This window comes from Medicago sativa, chromosome 3, assembly GCF_051527215.1.
Source record: "Medicago sativa cultivar Bolivia chromosome 3, Bolivia_mono, whole genome shotgun sequence".
Lineage (NCBI taxonomy): Eukaryota > Viridiplantae > Streptophyta > Magnoliopsida > Fabales > Fabaceae > Medicago > Medicago sativa.
The window spans coordinates 65,458,684-65,465,494 of record NC_140751.1 but is presented as its reverse complement, the minus strand read 5'-3'; the positions used below and the strand labels follow the sequence as shown (position 1 = coordinate 65,465,494).

Sequence of the window (6,811 nt, the reverse complement as noted above, 5' to 3'; positions counted from 1 at the left end):
ATCTTGAATCTCTTTGAAAGCATTAAAAGCAAGAATAACAACAATATTGAATCATTAAGCTAGAACCTTATATATTAAAAGATCAAAAGATTACATAATAGCTTGATTGTTACCTCAATACTACAAAGAAGGTGATAGTTACACATAGACATGTAAACTAATGCAAGGAATGAAGGAAAGATGAAGATTCCATGCCAAGATCCTTGATGTCTCAATGAATCTAGGGTTGAATCTACTCCTTAATCACTTGCTTTGTGTTTCTCTCTTTGAAATAGCTCTAACCTCTCTCTAGAAATGTATAAAATGTTTCAATGGAATAGTGAATGACCTAAAAGAGAGGTAAGAATGCTATTTATATGTGCCTGTGTTTTTGTACCTACGCTAATAGCGCAGATTACGCTAATAGCGTGGTATGTCGGCCTATAATCTGGCCAATGGGCTTGTGCCACGTTGGCCTTGCCCTGCTTCTACGCTACAGCTACGCTAATGGCGTATCCCTCTGGAGCTTGTACGCTAATAGCGTAACCCACGCTAATAGCGTGTTTCTTCATGACAGCTACGCTCCAGGTACGCTAATGGCGTAGCTCCCTGTAGCCTGTACGCTAATAGCTCAGAATACGCTATTAGCGTACTCTTCAAGAGTGCTCCAGATCCTACGCCCCAGGTACGCTAATGGCGTATCTCTCTGACCTTGGGCATTTCTTCATCACGCTAATAGCGTAGGACACGCTAATAGTGTATGACCTTGAACTTTGACGTTTCTTGCTCCTTGCTTGTATTTTCCTGCATAAAAAAGGTAGAATAAGGCTTAAAAGCATAAATGACATATTTACACAATAATTGGAGTTTTCCATAGAGAATCTTGCAAAACAAGTCACTAAAATGCCTAAACTCCTATATGAAATATATCACTTTTAAACACTTATCACTTCTATATACAAAAAACAACATAGTTTCAAACTAAATATCCAACTTATTTAAATTTTACCTAATTACCCAACATATCTGTAAATTGAAGATAAACATGTCGATTTGATAAGCCTTAGCTTCTTATTTTCCCTTACTTCAAAAGTCATACAATCCTGCTGCTAACCGTGGCTTTGCTACAACCGTTAATGGCTCATGAAGAAACATAACACCATTGGTCTCGACAAAATTGATTCTAGATGTATTAGGAGGTACACTCCAAGTGAAGCCATGAAGTAGCCTAGCTAATAGCATTATAGTCATTGTGGAGCCAAGCATGATACCAGGACAGCCACGCCTTCCTGTACTAAAGGATATGAACTTCAATTCTGGCTCTGTCAAAGCTATATTAGACCCATCATTCTTAAGATGACGTTCTGGCTTGAATTTGTAAGGTTCATTCCAAACTTTTGGATTTCTCCCAAGACCACTTCTTCCAAGCAGTACATGACTTCCCTTTGGTATGAAGTAATTTCCAACCATTGTATCATTCAAAGAAACATGGGGAGCATTGAAATCTGTTATGGGATGGAGGCGAAACGCTTCTCTTGCACAAGCCTTCAAGAAGTTGAGTTTAGGAATATCGGATTCTTGGACCATCCTATCTTTCCCAACTATATTGTCCAATTCTTCTATGGCTTTTTCAAAGAGTTCAGGTTGATCTAACATTTCAGCCAATGTCCATTCAACTGTGTTTGATGGATTGTCTACGAATGCCAACATCAATTCCTACATAGAAATTTAATGCGAATATAATGAGTTTAATTTGAATATACCAAGCACATATGCAATCAAATCATAATTTAAATATATTGTACTATTATTATTTTTAAATATACGTACACAAATTCTTTTCAAAAATGTATACATGCCATCACAAATATTAATGGTAAAATTAATATTTAAACCTATTTTTTTTCCTAACCAAAATTTAGGGTGAGGGGATTATGCCCCGGTCCAAGGCATGGAAAACTTTCGGACTTAAAGAATGCTTATATAGGTTTTGGAAATATGTGTGAAAATGAAGTTAAAAATTTAGGTTTATGAATCGTTTCACTATTACAGTGCATCACTTATTTTGGTTTACATGGTTTTGAATGTATGCCGAAACTTATATATAGAGAATTTGTGTAACAAATTAACTCACATAATCTTGTCTTCACAATCTTACAGTGAACCGTTTCACTAGCTTTTGAAAAATCGTGAGTTTTGTTGTTTTAAGAAAGTGAATCTCACTCATCAAAGTGAATCGTTTCACTCTCCAAAGAAAAACAATGAATCTCTTCACCAAACTGAATGAATCATTTCACTTGTTTTCAAATAAGCAATGAATCAAAACCCTCGACTTTCTAGTTCAAGTTGTGTCGTTTTACTACTAGACCAGGTCTTTATAAAGGTAGGAGAAAGATAAAAGGAAGTGAGTGAAGTCTTACCATAACTTGTGCCTTGATCTCCTTCGTTGTCAATAATGGTTTATCATTGGCATCTTTCAGCGTGATCAAAACATCTAGCAAGTCATCTTCAACATTCTTTGATCCATCATTCCATTGTTGGATTCTCTCTTCAATTAGGGAATCATGATAATTGTTAATTATCCTCTTTGCATTTTTTACCTTGCCCTGATGACCATCTAAGTCAAGTAACCTCAAGCATGGTAGATAATCAGATGCAGAGAAAGCAAAAACACAGTTAAGTAATACGAAAGCAGCATCAACATGTTCAACTTCCTCAAGACCAGGCCCTTCATCCTTCATACCTTTTCCAAAGTACCTTCTATTGAAAAATAGTTTTCTATACACATTTACCACAATAATGTTGAGTAGCAGTCCTTACATTGACAAGGCCACCATTTTTGCATTTGTTGTACACGTAAAACATAAGATTGTCGGCTTCATCGTTCCTTTTATCTTGAAGCCATTGATGCCTTCGTGCAGAGAACAAATCTTTAACAAGAATTTTCTTCATCTTTTTCCATTGTTCACCATAGGGTACAAGAATTGAGGTCGCGTAGCCATTGGAAATGATATCACTAGCCATGGTTATTGGTCTTGATGCAAAATCAGCATCATGTTTTCTCAAGAATTGGCGGGCAATGGAAGGACAAGTAACAGGGATAACATTGACGTTTCCTAGACGAATACATGCTATTTCAGTGTTCAATTCTTCCATTTTCTTGTGTATCCACCTAGTTGCAGGTTTGTTTGCAAGCATTTCAGGAAGACTACCAACTATAGGCAATGGTTTGGGACCTGGGGGAAGTTTAGGTTTGTTAGGATTCTCAATAATGTAGTATCTTATGGTTTTGATTATCATAAAGCCTAAAAGAATGTTAATCAAGAAAAGCCAAAAGGACTGGGATGGTAACCAGAGGAAACTAGGAGTGTAACTCATGACTTGGGAAAGCATTTTCAAACAAAAACAAATCAAGGGGCAAAGGAACAATATGTTTTAAGTGGTTGTGCTTGGTCACTAATGAGAAGTCTAAGTCCTATTTATAATAGAATAAAACTCCTATTTACTTTTTTATTTAGTTATTAATATATATGATAATAATAAATAGTTTCTGAAAATTGCATACCTACCTTTTAACAGAATTTGTCAATTTGTAACATTAGCTGTTATTGTGATTGTTCTGCTATACTAACAAGTTTTACATTGGTTAAAAATTGAGGCTAAGAATAGTTTATAAACACGCATTTCTTGGTATGTCAACAATGTGTCTTTTATAAAGGACAAAATCTTGAAGGCTCACATTAAACCCAATGCCATCAGTACACTGAAAATGCTTGTGGACTTGAGGTCGAAACTTTAGTGTCCAATGTAGGGACATAACTACTCTAACTTGAGGCTAACAAATTCTTTAGCTCTTATCTTGAAAACACCATATTTGGAACTTGAGGTGAAAACAGTTATTATCTTGAATTGATAAGACATAAATTTGAGTTTATGGCTAGTAGCTTATAAACTCGTATTATTAAGAAAGATGTGTTTGGTAACTGTCATTTATATACACGAGTTTATAGCTTATTTTCTTGAACTTATAGCGGTTTTCAGTAAGATAATTCATGTAGTTTATAGCTTATTGCTTGTAGCTTAAATCTTATAGCTAATTACTATTTATCTCAATTTTACCTTGCAATCTTAACCGAAAGAGATGAATATTAATTAAATTCAACCATTAATTTTATCAAATACTACAAATTCAATAAAATACCTTATACTCCCTCCGTCCTGTTTTATCTGAGCCAGTTTGGTTTTTCACACAGATTAAGAAAAATGTATAAATAAAGGGGAAAGTGGAATATATTGTATTGGGAATGATGAAAGTAGTATTAATTAGAGTTATATTGTATTGGGAATGATGAAAGTTGTATTGAAAATTGAAATGGCTCAATTATTTTGGGACACTTTTTTTTAGAAAATAGGTCAGATATTCCAGGACGGAGGGAGTACATTATAAGTTATAAGTTAGCTTAAAAATATAAATTAGTTTCTCAACTATTTTTTACCAAAAAGAACAAAAATATTGACTATCTTTTAAAATTTTAGAAATTACTCATATATTTTTATTATAAAAAAGTAATAAGTAAAAAAGACTTTGATATTTAACACATTTTACTCATTTATTGCAGAAGCAAGAGACGTGTACGTACGCTGGACCGAGTGTTCCCTTCATTTTAAGGTTTCCGTGTAATGTAAAGTCCTTCCAAAAATTCGTTAGGTACATCTGAGATTCATCATGCATCTGAAATTCGGTCATACAACGTTTATATATCATCGTTTAGAAAGGAAAGTACACATAGAAGTTTGAAAAAATTATGTAAGAATTAATAATGAATGGGACCTACTTGGTACTATGATTCACTGTTGTTTTTGTCTATGTCTCTTTAGCTTATAGAGGATCCTAATCATACAATAAGAATGATAGTATCTGAATACGATGGTTCCATGTAATTAAAATAAGGGAAATTCTAACTTATACTTTTAGGGTACATGTTATGGAACTCAACGTATAAATTACGTTTAGGAAATTGTGCCAATTTATTTTGTTAGGGGTTGAAAATTAATGTTTTGTAATAGATTTTTTCATTTATGGAATCCTTAATACTCCCTCCGGTCCTATTTACAAGAGAAATTTTGGTCAACAAAAGTTAATGTATTTGGTTAAAAAATTGGACCAAATACATCCATTTTTGTTGACCCAAATGTCTCTTGTAAATAGGACTGGAGGGAGTATGTGCCTTAAAAACACAAGTTAGCATGACCCTTAAAATAATAATTTTTTTTGAAAGAATAATTAAAATAGACACTTTTTTGACAAATAATTAAAATAGACACGTTTATCTCTTAGAAGACATTCCATGGGATGTCTTGCAGATTCCAATCCTTGTCAGATGTTAATATATATTATTTAAAAAATGGAAAAAAGAAATATAAAAAAATAACTAGGGAGACATAAACCTAATACAATACAGTAAATCCACACAAAATGTATGTCAACCCAATAAAGTAATACGAAGAAATTTTTTTTGAAGAAAGGTAATACGAAAGTTATTGTATGTGTTTGAACGTGCTTTTATAACAATTGTGTGGGTCAGATTTTAGATTCATTTTTTCAAATTCAAGACGAGCCACATATATAAATATTAATACATTTTTTTTTATTTGTATAATGCATTAATCTTTTTTAAGGAATGTTGCATTAATATAATACTAGACTTTTCACCCGTGCTGCCGCACGGGTCATAAATAGTTCATAACATTACCTGCAATTTTTATTAAAAAATATAGGTGCGATAAATCATAAGGTCTGTTAAAATAACTCATGTTATACGTATGTATGTTAATTTGTTTAGTAGAAATAAGTTTTTCCCTGTCAGTATGTTTTGTTTGAAAAAAGCATATATGAGTCCGAAAGTTAGATTGCAAATTGTGATATAATACATACTTGGAATATAAAGGATAACACCAACATATCTCTCAAACTTGTTAGATTATAAAGCTGCTAATTAATTGTTCTAAGGTGTATGCATTTTCAGCGGATAAAAAAAATCTGTCATTGAATGGCAGAACTAACTTGAGTAGATATGAGAGAAGCAATGAATTTCAAATCACATGCTCGTCTAAGTGGGCAAAAAATTCAAAATCAAGTTTGAAATCTCAAATCCTAATTGATGAAGATTTTCTTTTATATTTTGAGTGAGTAATCTAGGCCAAGTGGACCTTTATTGACAATAACCCTTAGGGCTCAACTTGAAGCAATTTGAATAAGTTTATTTTAGAAACAACAAAGAATAGACTGCAAAAATGTAGTTTACTGTCAAATCAGTGAGCCTAGAATTGGCAAAAGTTACAAACCCTTATATAGCTGATAGGTACAAAAAAATACAGACCCACATGATAACTATCAGAAAAATACAAAATTATTTTCTAAGGAACCATCTTACTTTTACTTTAACTCTTAATCTCTTAACAACAAATTATTTTCTAAAGAGTTGTATGTGGTAGGCTGCAAGTAGATATAAAAAATAATCACATGTAACTTGAAATGTGGTGAAAGCTTTATCTCAAAGTTGTTGGATTCTAATAAAGATACAGATTACATGTGTACCTTAAGAAACATTAAAGTAAAAACCAACACCCAAAGTATAAGTTAAAATACAGAGTGTATAAGCAATATTTTGGCAAACAAAACATTAAAATGGAGTAGTATTTTAGGTAAAAACTCATATACCAACTCTTTTTCCTTTGCCTCTGCTAGCAATGGAGCATAAGAATAATAAACTCAAACGCAGATACTCAATAGCCAGTGTCTATATGACCGTTTATGCTAAAAAGTACTCCC

The 6,811-nt window shown here is 32.8% G+C and overlaps 1 pseudogene across 1 annotated transcript; it reads right to left on the bottom strand.

The window, feature by feature from the left end:
* Positions 1–1,004: 1,004 nt before the first annotated feature.
* Positions 1,005–3,442, bottom strand: LOC146939244 (isoleucine N-monooxygenase 1-like; annotated as a pseudogene). Its single transcript, XR_015031596.1, has 2 exons — positions 2,400–3,442; positions 1,005–1,695 (listed from the first exon to the last, which is right to left on the bottom strand). The product of XR_015031596.1 is annotated as an isoleucine N-monooxygenase 1-like (transcript).
* Between the last annotated feature and the right edge of the window lie 3,369 nt (positions 3,443–6,811).